General features: G+C 34.7%; 2 long non-coding RNA genes across 2 annotated transcripts; one reads left to right on the forward strand and one right to left on the reverse strand.

Moving 5' to 3' along the window:
* Window positions 1–281: 281 nt before the first annotated feature.
* LOC114759661 (uncharacterized) lies at window positions 282–8,950 on the reverse strand. Its single transcript, XR_003741938.1, has 3 exons — window positions 8,940–8,950; window positions 516–586; window positions 282–388 (listed from the first exon to the last, which is right to left on the reverse strand). It is a non-coding gene; the product is annotated as an uncharacterized LOC114759661 (long non-coding RNA).
* Window positions 1,994–4,312, forward strand: LOC114759663 (uncharacterized). Its single transcript, XR_003741939.1, has 3 exons — window positions 1,994–2,166; window positions 3,132–3,400; window positions 4,235–4,312. It is a non-coding gene; the product is annotated as an uncharacterized LOC114759663 (long non-coding RNA).
* Window positions 8,951–17,162: the final 8,212 nt, after the last annotated feature.

The raw sequence follows: 17,162 nt of genomic DNA on the forward strand, positions 1-17,162 counted from the left end.
AATGAAAGGATGTATGTCTGAGATATCAAGTAACTTGGACACCTGATTTGCATGCAAACAGTTCTCATGCGAAGCCTTGTGAACCTGGAAAATACAAGTACACATAATAATTATTAACTAACACGGTAACCTTGAAAGGGAGAGTATATATGTACAAATAAAATAATTACGGAGACACCCACGGGAAGTACTATATGGTTTTCATGTAGGTGATTATTGGTTGCTTTAGGGCAGAATTTGCAGTATAATTGCAAGTAGGTAACACAAAAACTGGGGAAGAATTTGTTGGTTTGATTGCAGCCAGAAGAATGTTGCAATGGATCTTTGTTCTTGCAAGCCTCCAACAACGATTTCACCCAACGAGGATCCACTCGCTTCTCGCAACCTTCTGTGTTCAGCTGTGAAATTTAATGCCAGAGAAAAAAAAAAAGGGATCTCAAAATACAGAACAAGAAAGGGGGAAAAAAATACAGCACTACAAGATTTCAAGCGAAGAAGAAGATCAGCGCACTTACATGGATGACAGCAAGAAAGAACGCTGGAAGTGATGGACTAAGCACAGATGGACGCTGGAATAAGTTAGATGCTTGAAACTTCTCTTCGTGCGCGGTGCTGGTCTAGTGAGAGCGAGGGAAAAGTAAACTTTCAGAAAATTAGGGCGGGTTAAATTGTTTTGGGTTTCAAAATAAGAAACTTTAGATATAAAAACAATGCGCCAGCCTTGCCAATAACACATGTAGCCTCAGTGGTAGGGGGAGTGTTAGCTATTATAATTACCAGGTCCCCTGTTTGAACCAGCCAGGTAACATTAAATTTTTTTTAACCTTATTTTTTTAAACCTTTTTGAGCCAAAATTAATGTGTAAAAAATGGGTATTTGTCAGACTCGAACACAGGACCTCTACACTGGAATGAACAAGCGTGGCCAGCCAGGAATTTAATTGAAGCCATTGGGCAATAGAAAATATATATATAATATGCAACCGTATATGTTTTACAAAATTTAATTAATCACATTTTAAATTAAAAATATAAATAGTAATAATATTTAATTAACTATATACATGATTTTATTATCTATATCTCTTACACATTTTTAATTAATTATATTATCTCCTTCAATAATTTTATTTCTCAATCCTCTCATACATATGTTCATCATCAAATATTATTATGTCAATTAAGTATGCTCACACTAATTTAATTATAATAATCTCTCACATATATTAAATTATGTTATCTCTTTCAATTATAATATCCTTCTCTCTCTCACGCATACAGACTATCTCTCTTCCAATAATATTTACATCTATCTCTCACCTCTCACACACACTCTATACTTCATTACTTATCCCATCACTCAAACTTGCATACTTTTTCATGCATGCCTCCATCTCATTTCTCTCCCATGCATAATGTTTTTCTATTCCATCTTTCAAACATTTGGATATGGGATATGTGTGTTAAACACACACTCCAAACTTTCTTCCTCTCCCTTTCTCTCTCAAACAACATATTATCTTTCTTTTAGTCTCTCTCTAACACAAAAATACATAAAAAACATTAATTATCAAAGTTACTTAATTATATAAATAAAAGATTATAACATAAAATTTTTACAAAAAAAATGATAAAAAAATGTGAAAGAGCTTTCAGCGGCGACAAGAAGCGTCGCCGCTGAAAGAAGATTCAACGGCAACAAATGTCGCTGCTGAAAGCGAGCTTCAGTGGCGATAGGAAGAGTGGTCGCTGAAAGTCTAGATTTTTGTAGTGATACATATAAGAAATTATTACCAGGAGATTCACATTGTTCACTGAACTTACATGGAAAATACATCATGGCTTGATGAAGCATCGATGAAGCAACGACTTCCCCAGTTTCCACTTTAATAAATCCAAACGCGGTGTTGACTTTGATTCTAAAGGCCATTATTCTATATTGTACTTGATTGATTAGGTGGAGGAAATGGCCTGACATTTTATCTTATCATGTCCGGGCTAGATTGGATTAGAGAGATTCGAAAGCTGTTTGCAGAAAAATAGCATATTGTTGAGGTTTTTCTGCTCAGAAGCAAGCTATGGAAGACGCTATTGATGAGTACGTGAGAGATGAAGATTTGAAAGACTTCAAAAGCAAGATGGAGAATCTGAGTTTACCTCTGAAGGAGTAATAATCTTCTTCCATTTTAATTTCTGCTTCGTTACTAACGTTTATCTACTTGACTTTTTGAGTTTTCTGTTAATCTATTCTCGCCAAATCAGCATGCGTGAGGTACGTACGTAGCTAACTAGATTAGCCAATTTATGGATATATGTTAACGGGGATTTGTCTTTTCTCTCTCTTTGATCGTCTCTTCTTCTTCCATGCCATCTTATTAGAAATTGACCAAATTTTAATGGTTTGAATCATCGCATATGATACTTAAGGGGGCTTTTTTTACTATTAATTTCGTTCTTTTTTCTCCTGGGTAAGGTTAATTGTCGATCTCTGGGGACTTAGTTCCTAATTTTCTCAGAAAAATCTAGAGAGAATGAATCTACTTTTGAACTTGATTTTCCCAGAAAAATCTAGAGACAATGAAACAGCATGCGTTTAATTCATGTTAGACCGACTTTTGGTGCTCATGCAATTTCTTCGTCTCTTTTCATTTGGAGTTTGAAGTCTACATAGATACATCCTAATTAAAATGTCAATTTGTGAAACAATTAACCAAGTCATATTGATAAAAGAATCGGTTACAATTAGTGACAAATAATAAATATGAAAAATAATGTAATACTGTTTTTCAAAAATATCCTTTTTTTTTTTTAAGGGAGTATGAGAAAGAGAATTTATCATTCATCGACAATTTACCTTGCTAATAAATGCAGACATTAGTGTGAATAATTAAATGGGGCAAAAAATGGGAAATCAACAACAACAAAAATTGGAGACAACCTTTAACTGTTTCCTCTAAATAGGAATAAGCCTTATCCAAATATTGTCTCTTATAATAAAAAGCAACACAAGGAGCATATAATTGCTTTCAACTTTCTGAATACGTCCTTAATTTATTTTAGTAATTATCTTAAAATATCCTTCAAAAAGTGACACGTGGCCAGTTTTTTTTTTACTTTGGTTTAATGAAATAGGACATTGAAGTCGTCATGAAGCGGCCGTCACTAATTTTCAAAGAAAGCAATGATGTCTTCATCAACTTAAGAGGCATTGAAACGCAAAGAACCATCCCAGGACTTCGTCACGAAGGACTTCTTTACTATCATCTAAAACAACTGAATGTAACTGCAATTTGGGACAAACTCTTCAATAAAGCAATGGAATCATCCACAGTAGCAATGGAGCAATCCAAGATTATTTCAGTCTTCATATCTCATCTATGTCATTCACATATAAGTCCGGGGTAATCCAAACTCTTTTTATCTCTCAATTTCCTTCTTATTATTCCATGTTTAGATGTTGCACGATGTGAATGTATTCCCTCAGATCTTTAATATAAAAGCTAGTTTGACATTCAATTTAATCCGAAATATAAGACTTGAATCTACATTGCCTTTCATATTTATCTATTTTTTTTCCAAAATAATCTTTGTAGTAGTTGCACATGTTAAAAATTCAATCAAATAGTAGTTTTAGTTAATACATATTATTAGTAAGAATATTTTAATAAAGATAACACTTATTTTTTTACAAATAATTAACTAACTTAACAAATTTTCTTGATCTACTCAAACTAATCACGTAGCACGTAGCTCTTATATTAAGGAAAGGTGGAATAATAATACTTATGTTCCAAACACAATTTAATTTCATAAGCATCTTCTAGTAATTTGTAACTACTACCTACGCTGCGCTCCTTAATTTAAGAGTTAATTAGGAATTGTATTCAGTCCCAAATATTAAATATCAATACACTTTTTCTCTCAAATTTACATCATTCTCTAAAATATCCTTATTGATTATACATATAATAAGGTTCTATCCAAGAATAGTCATGATTAAAAAGATACTTTAGGAAATTCAACTCATATTTATTATAAATAACTAACTTAATAAACTTTTTTAATCTATCTAAATTAGTTAAATAGTTATTATATTAAATACTCGAGGCAATAAGCTTCATGATTCAAGTAGCCCAACGTGATGCCAGCACAAGCACAACAAAGGCTCATAAAATGTGAAGATGCTTAAATTTTCTCCACAAACTAAACCTTGGTTTAAAATTATGCACTTGCAGCCACGATTATGTAAAAGATAGACGAGAAAAGGCAGGCTACCATCATATGGGCGAATCATTACTACCAGGGAATAGGGAAAAGGTAAGCCACCTTCTTCGTTTTGTCCTGCGTCTTTGGACGTTTGACTAGTTCAGCAATATTTTCAATAGTTTTTCCATTTTTGTTGTTACTTTCCTTTACAGTTTGATTTTTCTGATTGATGTTAATATCTAATCTTTGTTGACTCTATTCTTGATTTTCCTCTCCGAAATCAAAATCATGATAATGATTTTTTTTTTGGGTATATAATAAATACTATATTATATTCTTAATACAAGACCTAGTTGAATAACTTCAGGATATTAAGGAAGTTATGAAATTACTTAATTATAGCCTATATTATATAATCTCTCTAAAAATTTATTTGTAACATTAAATTATACATCAATTTATAAATAAGGTAAATTAGTTAGGAAAAAAACGATGCATATAAATATTTTGAAAGTAATTTAGTAACTTGCTTGATTTCTCCAAATTAATCAATTAAGTATTACACTACCAAAAAAACATGTATTTTGTAGCGGTTAAAATAAGACATTTCTAGTTGTTTTAACCGCAACAAATAACATTTGTAGCGGTTACAAAAACCACTAGAAAATCAAGTGTAAGAAACAATTTCTGGCGGTTATGGCAACCGCTACACAGTATGGTCAAAACGCCAGAAAATTTCTAGCAGTTAATTAACCGCTAGAAAAATCTAGTAGTAGGAGACGAAATTTTTAGCGGATAGAAACCGCTCGAAAAAGCAAAAAAATTTGTAGCAGTTATATAACCGCTACAAAGTTCTGAACGAAATCAAATTTTGCCGGGAAATTAAATTTTTGAATTGGAGCCAAAACAATTCTAACAGTTTGAACCGTTAGAAATTTGGCGCAAAATTTAAATTTCACGAAATTTGTCCCGCTGTTTTTTTATTTCTAGTAGTTTTGAACTGCTAGAAATGTTTTTCCAGGAACAAAAAAAATTTGTGGTGTTTGATTATTAAAAAAATATAATATTATAAATTTAAAAACCATTAAATAGATTATATTGGAAAATTTTTGTTAATTTGTATAATTAGTTATGTATTACTTTTTATATATTTGAATTTTTTAATAAACAATATGTAATTAAATTATGAGTGTGTCAAAAGAAGTGAATTTAATTTAATAAGATAATTGAATTGAAGATTTAATAAGATAGTTGAATTGAAGATGAGATAGTTTGTAATATTGAACCTAAACTGTTATGTTGAGAAGTATTTGAATCAATTGAGGAGGACATGACAAGTGTGAAGAAGAAAAATCTGAAAGAAAAAGAGAAATAAATATGTTAGTAAATTATAAGTAAAGACAAATAAAAGATATAAGGACTTATAAAATAAAATTCACTTACCATATAGTGAAGAGAAAAAACCACCATATGAGAGAGTAAGAAAAAAAGAGAGAATTATGAGGAAGAATAGGAGAGGAAAGAAAAGAGATGGGGTAAATAAATATAGAGGTGATATGATATTTATAGAGATCAACGACATATTTGTAGCGGTTTTTTTGTAGCGTTTTGGTGCATTTTGTAGCTATTTATCCATTTTCTAGCGTATAAGTAATCGCTAGTATTTGTAGCGGTTACCTAACCAAAAATTATAATTTTTTTAAAAATTATAATTTTTTTTAAAATTATAATTTTTTATTTTTCAAAAAACTAAACCAATTTTAATTTATACATATGTATTTATGGAAGGAAAAATTTTTTTAATAATAAAAATTTTTGATGCTACTATTCTTCATCATCATCTGGCCTGAAAGGACATATTTAAAAAAATTATCTTAGAATTATAATGTATTTAGAAGAAATTAGTAATTAGTAGTTAATTATTTAAATAATTTAAGAAAAGACGTATACCTTATAATTGGCAAATTATCATCTCCTTGAGGAAAGAAGTCTTCAAAATTCGGGGGTTGGAAGGGTTCGCTGTCGTAAATAATGTCACCATCACCCATATCATAAAGATCTCGTGTCTTGAGGTGAACGACCATATTCTAGTCTTTATGTTTCTCCTCCTCAACATAGTAAACCTAGTATGTCTTGGAAGCAAGGATATATGGCTCATCATCTTCAGATGCCCCCGTATAAATAAGTCTAGAGAAATTAACTAAGGTGATGCCCAAGTGGTCAGTAGTAAGTCCCCGTGAAGTTATCGTATTTGCCCAGGAACACTTGAACAGTGTCACGGTGAAAAGCTAGTAACTCAACTCAATAATATCAATTAGCTTTCCATAGTAAGTGACGCCTCCAAAACGCATATCGCCATCACTGCTGCTAGCATAACATCTCTTCCCGAATGTCCCGCAAACTCTAGAGTTTTGTGTGAACAATCCCTAATCACGTCCAACTGTACAGAACTTGAAACCGTTGACATTATACGCGGTAAACCTTTGTGCATAGTCTAACAGACCGAGGGAAAGTGCTTTAAATTCATCTGTGTATGGGCTGCTGTCATTATGTATTCGATGTGTAAACCAACTAGAAAACTCTTTATTGGCTCTTTTATCAATGTCAGCAGAACGCGCACGCCCCTGTAGCTAACGCCCAAGGTAACTTCTAAACTCACTACAGTAAAGTGTAATTTGTTAGAAGAGTCAGTGAGAAACAAATATAAAGTATAAAAGCTAGTGAGCTTATATGATATACTTACTGCATGAAGGGTTCAACTTGGCTACAATTTATCAAAACGTGTCTGTGTGCCTGGAATTTCTCTATAGGAGTGAGTCTGAAGAATTCATATCCTCCAACTAGTTTCCCGACAGGAGGAAATAAAGTTGACGTGGAACGACCAGGAGGAGAATCATCTATGCGACGCAGGCGGTTAAAAGATGTCTCCATGTCGTCAAAGTACCTTGAACAGAAACCTCATCTCTGGAATAACCTTCTGCTATTGACCTCTCAAGCCACGCCTTATTCCTAACATATGATTTTAATTTTCTCAAGTACCTGCAAGTTAATATTGCATTAATAATTGTGAGCAAATGAAACAACAATCTGAAATTTAAAGAGGCAAGGATAAAAGATAATCTAGTACCTCTCTATAGGGTACATCCATCGACAGTGAACTAGGCCAGCAACCTTTGCTTCTCGAACAAGGTGGACAGTCAAATGAACCATAATAGTAAAGAATGATGGAGGAAATATCATCTCCAAGTGACAAAGTGTAAGAATAATTTTATTTTGCAGCTAATCAAGCTTTTCCACTATCAAGACCTTCGCACACAACTTCTTGAAAAATGAACACAATTCCACCAAAACCACTGATACATCATAAGGAAGTGTGTCTTTCAAGGCCAATGGAAGTAACTGTTGCATAAGAACATAGGAGTCATGACTTTTTAACCCAGTAACCTTTCGAGCCTACAGATCGATACACCTTTAGATGTTGCTAGAATATCTATCTAATACTTTTATGTTCTTCAGCGTCGAGAGGAAGATATTCTTGTTCTGCTTCGTCAAGGTGAATTTAGCTGGTTGAAACTTATCGTTTTCATCAGGCCAAGCCTCTTCACGAATTCCCTAGGCCTGTAAATCTTTTCTAGCTGCAAGATGGTCTTTGTACTTTCCAGCTTCGTTGAGCAATGTATATAGCACATTATCGCACACATTTTTTTCAATGTGCATACTATCCAAACTATGTCGTAGCAAATTAGATTCCCAATAAAGAAGAGTGAAAAATATGCTTCTCTTCCGCCATTGCATAGGTTGCGTATCAGATGTCCCACGAGATCGTCGTCCCAATCATTCGGGATCCACACTCTTACCAAACTCGACATTAACATCTTCTAACTGCCACAAAATATCCACACCAGACAAAGTAACAGGAGGATCTCTCTTCTCCTGTTTCCCATCAAAGCAAATCCGTTGCAATCTAAGTCAGTACTTGGAATTGAGGAACCGTCGATGTCCTATGAAGTACCACTTGCGACTATGTGGAAGGAGACATGGCACGGAATCAAAATTACACTCAGGACAAGCCAACCCAGTATGCACGTTCCAGCCGGACAAAGTTCCTAAAACGGGAAAATCACTTATTGTCCACATCAAGGCTGCACGGAGATTGAATAGTTGCTTTTCATATGAGTCATATGCCTCAACACCATTCGTCCACAGGTCGATCAATTCGTGTATCAACGGTTACAAGTATACGTCTATATCATTTCTTGGTACTTTCTTGCCAGGCATGATCATGGAAAGCAAAACGGAGCTCTGCTTCATGCAAATCCAAGCTGGTAGATTGTATGGAATTAACACCATCGGCCAGATACTGTAACTTGTGCTCATGTTTCTGAAGGGATTAAAACCATCGATTGCCAACACAAGACGTACATTTTTAGGATCACTGGCAAAGTTTGAAAATTTCGCATCAAATGTTTTTCACGCCTCTGAATCTCGTGGGTGCCTTAACCTTCTATCTCCTCAGTCGCATGTCACCTCATGTGCTGAGCCATTTTTGATGACATATACATTCTTTGCAGCCGTGGTTTCAAAGGAAAGTATCTAACAAAATAATGTATTAAAAATTTTAAATACCGAATATTTAAAGACTAAACAAGTAACACATCATAATCAATTGTATTTAGAATTTCAAATATCGAATATTTAGAGACAGAACAAGTAGCATATTGTAATAAATTGTACCAGAGAATTTTGGCTGGTTTCTTCTTTTGCTTTTTCTCCTTCCATACCGACTTATAGCGTGACGTCTTACATCTCGTACAAATCTCCTTGTTTGCATCATCTCCCCAGTATAACATACCCAGTATAACATACAGTTAGGGTGTTCAAGGCCGGCCCGTCCCGGTCGGCCCGTTCCGGTTCCGGTCCCGGTCTTATTGGGACGGGACGGATCCGTCCCGAAATTTTTCGGGACGGGACAAACCGGGACGGGACAAAAAAGGGACCGGGACGGGACCAAAAGCACCACGCACAGCATCGTTCACGGCATCGGCTTCATCCACTCGAACTCCCTTCTGTGAAACTACTGGAACTGACTCAGCAATCATATCTGGCCGTTCCCCATGTACTTGCCAAAATACGTACTCTCGCGGGAAGGGCTTAAAGATCAAATGTTCTCTAACAATATCTCTGGGATGCCGCTTCTTGAAATTACATTTAGGACATGGACACTGAATCTTACCATTTAAGGCAGCATTGGCAAAAGCAAAATCTAAAAAATAGCTTAGACCAGCTAGGTATTGTGGAGACGACCGGTGTAAGTTGATCCACGACCGATCCATCACTAATATTGCTCAAATTTCATGAACATATGACACAGGAAGCTCAAAGATAAGTTAAAATGAATTTCAATTGGAGTGTTTTAGCTTATAAAGGAGGCTGCCAACGGTTATGTAACGGTCAATTTTTTGTAGCGGTTATTAACCGCTAGAAATTTCTAGCGGTTTCAATGAATAGAAATTTTTGTAGCACTTTATAACCGCTAGAAAATTCACACCATGATGAAATTTGAATGTGACAACGGTTATACAATTTCTAGCAGTTTAGAACCGCTACAAATTTTCTTGATTTTCTAGTAGTTATAAACCGCTAGAAACTCGAGGAAGGAAATTTGAATTTGGCTTGAATTTTCTAGCGGTTCCTAAACCCTAGAAATAATATAATATTTTTAAACATTAAATATTCCAAAAGTATTTTAAATACTCCGCAATAAATTATTAACATTTTTAGTATAATGTATTAATTTATACTTGATATAAACAAAATTATTAACAAATTATAAATATTTATTAAATTAATAAATTCTATGATTTGTTAAATGTTAAAATACATATTTCAAGAATAAATTTTAATGTTAAAAGAATATATGTTTAACATGTTTTATATAGTAACTAATAAATTATATAAATATTTTAATTATACAAATAAATACTTAATAAATTTAATTAATAAATTAATTAACAATTATAGAAATATTTAAATTATAGAAATAAATTGTAGAAATATTTTAATTAATTAACATGTTTAACATGTTTAATAAATTTTAAAGTTTATATAGTAATAAATTAATAAATATTTTAATGTTAATTAATACTTGACATAAATAAAATTATAGAAATAAATAATTAAAGTAAACAAATAAACATAAAATTTAAATAAATATCTAAATAGAATATAAAATCATAAAATCAAAATTCAAATATAATCCTATACAATGAAAACAGGGAAAATCAAGGGTGAGGGGCAGAAGCAGCATCATCGTGATTGTCATCCGCTGGATCCTCCTGCTGGGGGTAGGCAGGCTACTGAATGTGCTGGGCCTGGACTGGCTGATGGGGGACAGGGGCAGGACTGTGGCAAGCGTATGTCGGGGATATCAGGAATTGGGATGTTTGGAGCTATACTGATCATCACATCACGCATAGCCGTAGCAACTGCCTTGAACTGGTCAAGCTACAACTGGAACTGAGCATCATGCTCCTGCAACTGACGATCACGCTCCCCGATCCTGGCCTCCACCCTAGCCTCAATGTTGGCCTCCAACTCTTGTCTGAGCTCTTCTCGCAACTCCTCTGAGGATAAAGAACCCAGGTGCTTTGCTCCCACGCTCGACCGAGAGCTCCCCACAGTATATGAAGGGCCAGCGCCACCTGAGCGGGGCAACCTAGTCGGTGTAGGTCCAAGCCCGTGCAACCAGGGTGCTACGCCCCGACCACGACCCGCTAAAAGTGAGGCTATGGGATCCAAGGCAGACCCCTGAGACTCACACAGCTCGGTATCGACCTGAGTCATCCGTGCCTATCAAAATTAATATAAAGAGGCTAATTAATATGAAATGATATTTATACTGTGATATTATATTAATATTTAGTTCATATCAAAAGTAATATAAAGAGGCTAATTAGTATGAAATGATATTTATACTATGATATTATATTAATATTTAGTTCATTACTTACCGCTATCTCCTCAATCTCATCCGACGCATGCCCGTCTCGAGGTATATACAAAATCAGCCACATCTCGCCATAAGTGGGCGTGTATCCCCGCTCCTGCTGCGTCTTTTTCCTCTGTAAATGAAATAAAAGAAATAATTAGTTACAAATTAAATACATATACATATTTAACAAAGTTATTTCAAGTACTCACAATCTCATCATAGGTGATCGCAAAGCTCCTAGATCCAGCCTTATGACGTATCGTCTGATGCCTGACGCTCCCAGCATTTCTTGCAGAAAGAGCCTAAAGCAAAATGTAAAAAAATTAAATTAAATTAGTCAAATTGGACAAAAAATAAATAAATTATAATTAATACAATATTATCATACTATCTGGTTAGCCGACATCCTAAAATAGACGTAACTGGACCAGTCTTGCTCCAGGACTCCACCAGGTACATCTGCCAGTATCTCTTGCAGGGACCTCATCCTGTTACCATTCTTCTCCCTCCACGGGTCGGCCCTCTTGCTCTTCCATGCCACCCCAAGCCTCTTGATCGTGTCGGCCTTCAACTCCTCCCCCAGTATAAATTTACTCTGTGATTAAAACAATAAATTAAGTAAATAACAAATTATAAACAAACAATTAAGCAATTTCAATAAAAATATATATTTATTTAACTAATTTAAAAATATTATAAATAAAATATAAATTATATCAATAACAAATCATAATTAAACAATTAAGTAATTTAAATGAAAATATATTTTTACTCAACTAATTTAAAATTATTATAAGTAATAAATTAATGAAATCAATAACAAATTATTTTTAAATAATAAAGTAATTTAAATAAAAAATATATATTCATTTAACTACTTTAAAAATATTATAAATAAAAAATAAGTTAAATAAATAAAAAATTACAATCAAACAATTAAATAATTTGAAAACAAAATATATAATCATTTATTTAAATTTAAAAATTATAAATAATAATTTTATATTACCTTCATCATTTCCCAACCTTACTGCTTCTTCTCTGAGGTGATCTTCTTCCAGTCCTGCACGTAGATGGGGAACAGCGTTCATTGCTGATAAGGAGGCACATATACTTGTACAATAGGCCACCTTTCTTCGTCGGTTGGCCCAACTCATTGAGCGGCACAACCACCTGTTCGCTTGTCATCATAGACAGCTCTCTAGCTGTCAGCCTCCTATAAGGCCTGTTCCCCTCAAAATCTGTAAAATTTAATTAAGAAATAAATTAGATATCAATAAAAATTAAAACAATTTCTATATAAATTAAATAGTTGTCAAATTTAAAAAAATTAAATAAATACTTACCCTCAAATTCCACCTCAAAATCGGCCTGACGTCTGAGAGCAGGACGCTACTCAACTTGGGGATTCTCATTCCCCTGAACCTACTCCTCCTCCTCCTCCTCCTCCTCAACAGTATCAGCATCAGCATGGGGTTGTTCATCTTTAGTAAAATGAGCCTCCTCAATCTACTCGATATCGTCCTGCTCCTTAAAGCTGAGGAGATCCTCCTCATTGAGATCGTAGTCATGAATGATGGGGAATGGCTCACTAGTATCATGGCCACCATCACAATGATCCTCACCGAGTCCTACCCTCTCAGGATCAACTGGCGTCTTCCCTGGCCGATGACTCATCCTAATAACAACAAATAGTAATTATTTATAAATAAAATAAAAAGAAATTATTTATAAACAAAAATATAAAAAATTAAATAAAAAATAAGAATAGAAATTATTTATAAATAAATTACTATTTCTACCTGAAAATAGGGATCTGCAACTGAATCTGAACTTTGATATGTTTCATGGAGAAAATTTAACAGAGCTTCGCTTCACAAATGAATGAAACAGTGAAAATGACCGTGGGGGGTATATCGGCAGCGAATTTCTAGTGATTTTACCCAAACCGCTAGAAATTTCTAGCGGTTGTTGCTAAAACTGCTAGAAATGTCTAACGGTTGGCTGCCACATTTAGGGCACCTTGGGAAATATACAAATTTTTAGCAGTTTCTAAGTTAACTGCTAGAAATTGGCGACAACCGCTAGAAACTGCTAACAATTATTAAAACCACATTAGGAAAATTAAATATTTTCTAGCGGTTTTCGACAAAACCGCTAGAAAAGTGTATGATTTACTAGTGGTTGGACAACTCTTTACATTCTCTAGTGGTTTAGGTGACCAAACCGCTAGAATTTTGACCAAGTTCGCGCCAAAACCCGAGAAGAGTTACAGCTATAATTTTCTAGCGGTTGGCAAATAACCGCTAGAAAATTGCGGGCCCCATAGTTTTTATGGTCAAATCGATGCTAATTTCTAGTGGTTTGTCGTAAAACCGCTAGAGATACGTACATTTGTAGCGGTTTGTTTGAACCGCTAGAAATATTCTGCTGCTAACTTGCTATTTTCTTATACTGTTATAAGGACCAAAAGTAACATTTTTTTAAAAAATCATTTCATTCATATGTTTTTTTTATATATACTAGAAACAATTCATTCATATGGTTATCACTACTGAACTTTTTCAAAAATTTCATATGTATTTTTGCACAAACATTTTATTGACATGTTACCTTAGTGGGCTTAATGGCTATGGCAACATTTTCGTATCATTTTGAAAACTCCATGTGTACTTTTCATCCCTAAAAAAAATGTATAGTGTCGAGTGCCCATGACAAAAAATCTTCATGGGTTTGCACCGTAATTCTATTGTTTTTTCATACTATTTCATTCATAGTTTCTCGGATCTTGGTATTTTCCTTCTCGAGACTCTCCCTCTTGGGTCCTTCTACTAGATTATGAATGTGTGTCTTTGAGAGTTATTTGCTTTCACAATGCAGAAACATGAGAAAAATGCTAAATAATAATCCAGCCAAGATAATCTCCAAAAATAATCAGATTAAGCAATACAATTATCCCAACAATCAGAAAAACTATCCTAAGACCTAGGAATTATTAAACAATTATTGAGCAGGAAATTAAAGCAACTAAAACTCCCCTTTGATTATTTAAGCTCCTGCCATTGTTATTGAATTGGAGAATTACAGCCTTAGCCACGGATTGCCATGAGGACTGTTATATTTAGAACTCTGCTATAGGATTCCACGGAGGAGACGATGATAATGGTGATTCTGGTTCGTTGTTCGCGTCTCCTTTCAGCCGTCAGCTGCTTCATCTGTGTTGCTCACGGTAAATCCTCTTCCTTCACGCCGCCGGTTCACTGTTTCTGTTCATGCCTCTCGCCTCTGTTTTGAACGCTCGCCGCCAAGTCGTTCTTTCTTTGCTTTTCCGCTGCCCAGCGTTCTTCTTTTCTCCTCGAGTCTCCTCTCACCGAATATGAAGATGGTGATTAATATTAGATATTAGGGATGGGAGCAAAACGTTGTGTTTTGCTCCCCCATTTTATTATTATTTATTTATTTATTTATTTTCTTTTTTTATTTTTAAAACTTCTAAAAACCTGCAATGAAAATTTAAGAATAAGGTAGCATTAATTGTCCTTAAAAATCAATTAATCATAATTAAACCAAAATATGACAATTTTACCCCTATAAAATACTAATTCAAAAGAAAACATATTAAATTAATTAACAATCAATTAAGACAAAAAAAGGACCAATTAAGTTAACAAAACCCATATAAAAGATATCAAAATCTATAAAAATAATTGAGTTTGTCAGTCGTCAAAGTAGAGAAAGAAGGAAATCCTGCAAATAGCCTCACCATGGCTATCTATCTTCACATTTCTTTTGTACTTGATACCATCAAACTACAATCATCACCAACCACTACCGCTCAAAGAACAAGTATCCTTGTCCATTATATGGCTGGGAATGATCAATTTCACAGCCTTTCTTTTGTCCATCTTCGTAATGGTTCTGGCCGGTGCACAATTCACTCGCTTGCAGATCTTCTTCTTCCTCATCACAGGTTCATTAGTTTCTGCTTTCATGACTCCATCATCATCGCCATAATTCTCGCTCGCAGCAGCCTCATTTGCTTTTGTGCCGAAGATTTCAGAATTAGAATGAAGACTCGATCCATCGACTATATGTTATGAAATGAGGAGAAGAGAAGGAATAAAAAGAAATGGAGGGAACTCCTTGATATCTATGTGTTGAACGTGCTCATAATAAGATGTTAACCTCTTTTCTATTTATCAATTCAATAAGAAGACATTCCACAAAACCAAAAAAAAAAAAAAAATTGACCAGAAGTGGATATATACTGAAATTGAGGTCCTTTTAGGCCATCTCTTTCAGTGATGAGCCATTAATGTGTTGTTTGTGATATATTCTGTAGTTAGCAACATGTGAGCCTCTTGTTGGGTTGTCTTCCTTTTGCATTATTTCTTGTACCACGCAGTTACAATCATGTGGTATTGATATAGCTTTTATGTTGTTGCTTTTGTTGTTGTCATTATTCGAGTCTTATTTCTTGTACCACTTGCAGTTTCTTCATTATTCAACCAATAATTAGTATTGATAAGGGATATTTTTAGGATTACGACTCAAATTTTTATAGTTTATTGATATTATTGTTATTTATCCCTCTATCCATCTTTGAATTTTCACCCGGATCATAAGGGAGGGGGCGATATCCTAGATATAGTCCATTTGTTCTTCCCCAATGTTCTCATGCGAGATATTGTTCTTGCCTTCACCGAGATTCCTCTGAATTGATGTTTCATCTACAGTTTCGTCCAACGTTAACATCAACAGCTTGTTTGATCCCCTATGATTCACGAACATCTCACGAGATCTCTTTTCTCTCTTCCCCTCCTCTACTCGTTTAACGGTTTCTGTCATTATTGCCGGGACCACCTCTGCAGACACATCATTTTGCTTGTTGTGTCTCCTGCTCTGCACATCCTTTATCCCTCGTACCAAACGTACGTTAGTGGCCGTAGCATTTGCGAATGGTACGTTCTCTAGGTTCGATGTTGCTGGAATTGCATTATCCTTTATTTCTTTAGTTAAATCAAATTGATTATTTTCCACATCAGCTAAAACTTTGAACCTTGTCCCTAAGCTTGGTTGCCGAAAAAACTCCACCTGTCTTTTCTTTTCCCCTCCTCTGTCATTGAGGTTTCTCCACAACCTTCTAAACTTCCTGCCCGTTATTCTCAATTCCCTCGATATCCATCCCAGATTTCTGTGCACCCAAAACGCCACCATTCTGGTTGCTGTCATTTTGCTCTGTATTTTGTTTCCTCGATGGACATGTTTCATTACGATGCCCATATACTCCATAGTTCCGACAAAGAGCTTGGAGCCCTTCATATTCTAAATAGAAATCCTCACCATCGATTGAAAAGCCTAACATTAGTTGTTTACCCAAATCAACCATTACACATATCCATGCATAATGCCCTTTAAGCTAAGACGACATATTAACGTCAACTTTAATGGTTTCCCCTATCCTGTTTCCCGTAATGGTGAGAGCCTCCTCATCATGGTACTCTAATAACACCCTTGGCAAACGAACCCAGACAGCCACCTTATCTATTTTAGCTCTAGTTGGATTGAACTTAGGCTCCCACGGTCTTACTTTTAAATAATGGTCATAAATCATCCATGGGCCTCTTGTTAAAGCATTGAAATAAACCTCTCTATTTGATAACTTGACTACAAAATAACCATAGCCAATGTTAATCAAATTGATGATTCCCCATTTATCCCATAAAGCTTGTAGTCTAGTTTCCAAAGCTTTGTAGCCAATGTTGTGACCCAGAAGCTTCACAATTACTGCCTTTTTCCATGCCCTATAGAGTCTTTTCCTCAGCCTACCAGAGAAACGGAAGGTGGGGAAATTTCTCTTAGGGTCTTCCCTGATTCTCACTAGAGGCTCTCTCTTTTCAGTTTCAGTCTCCGACTGAGAGTTATCAGTCATATTATCATCAGAGAGGTCGTCATTCTCATCCCTG

Source organism: Neltuma alba, unplaced genomic scaffold (genome assembly GCF_004799145.2).
Source record: "Neltuma alba isolate B1F8T4 unplaced genomic scaffold, ASM479914v2 tig00010875_pilon, whole genome shotgun sequence".
Classification (NCBI taxonomy): Eukaryota; Viridiplantae; Streptophyta; class Magnoliopsida; order Fabales; family Fabaceae; genus Neltuma; species Neltuma alba.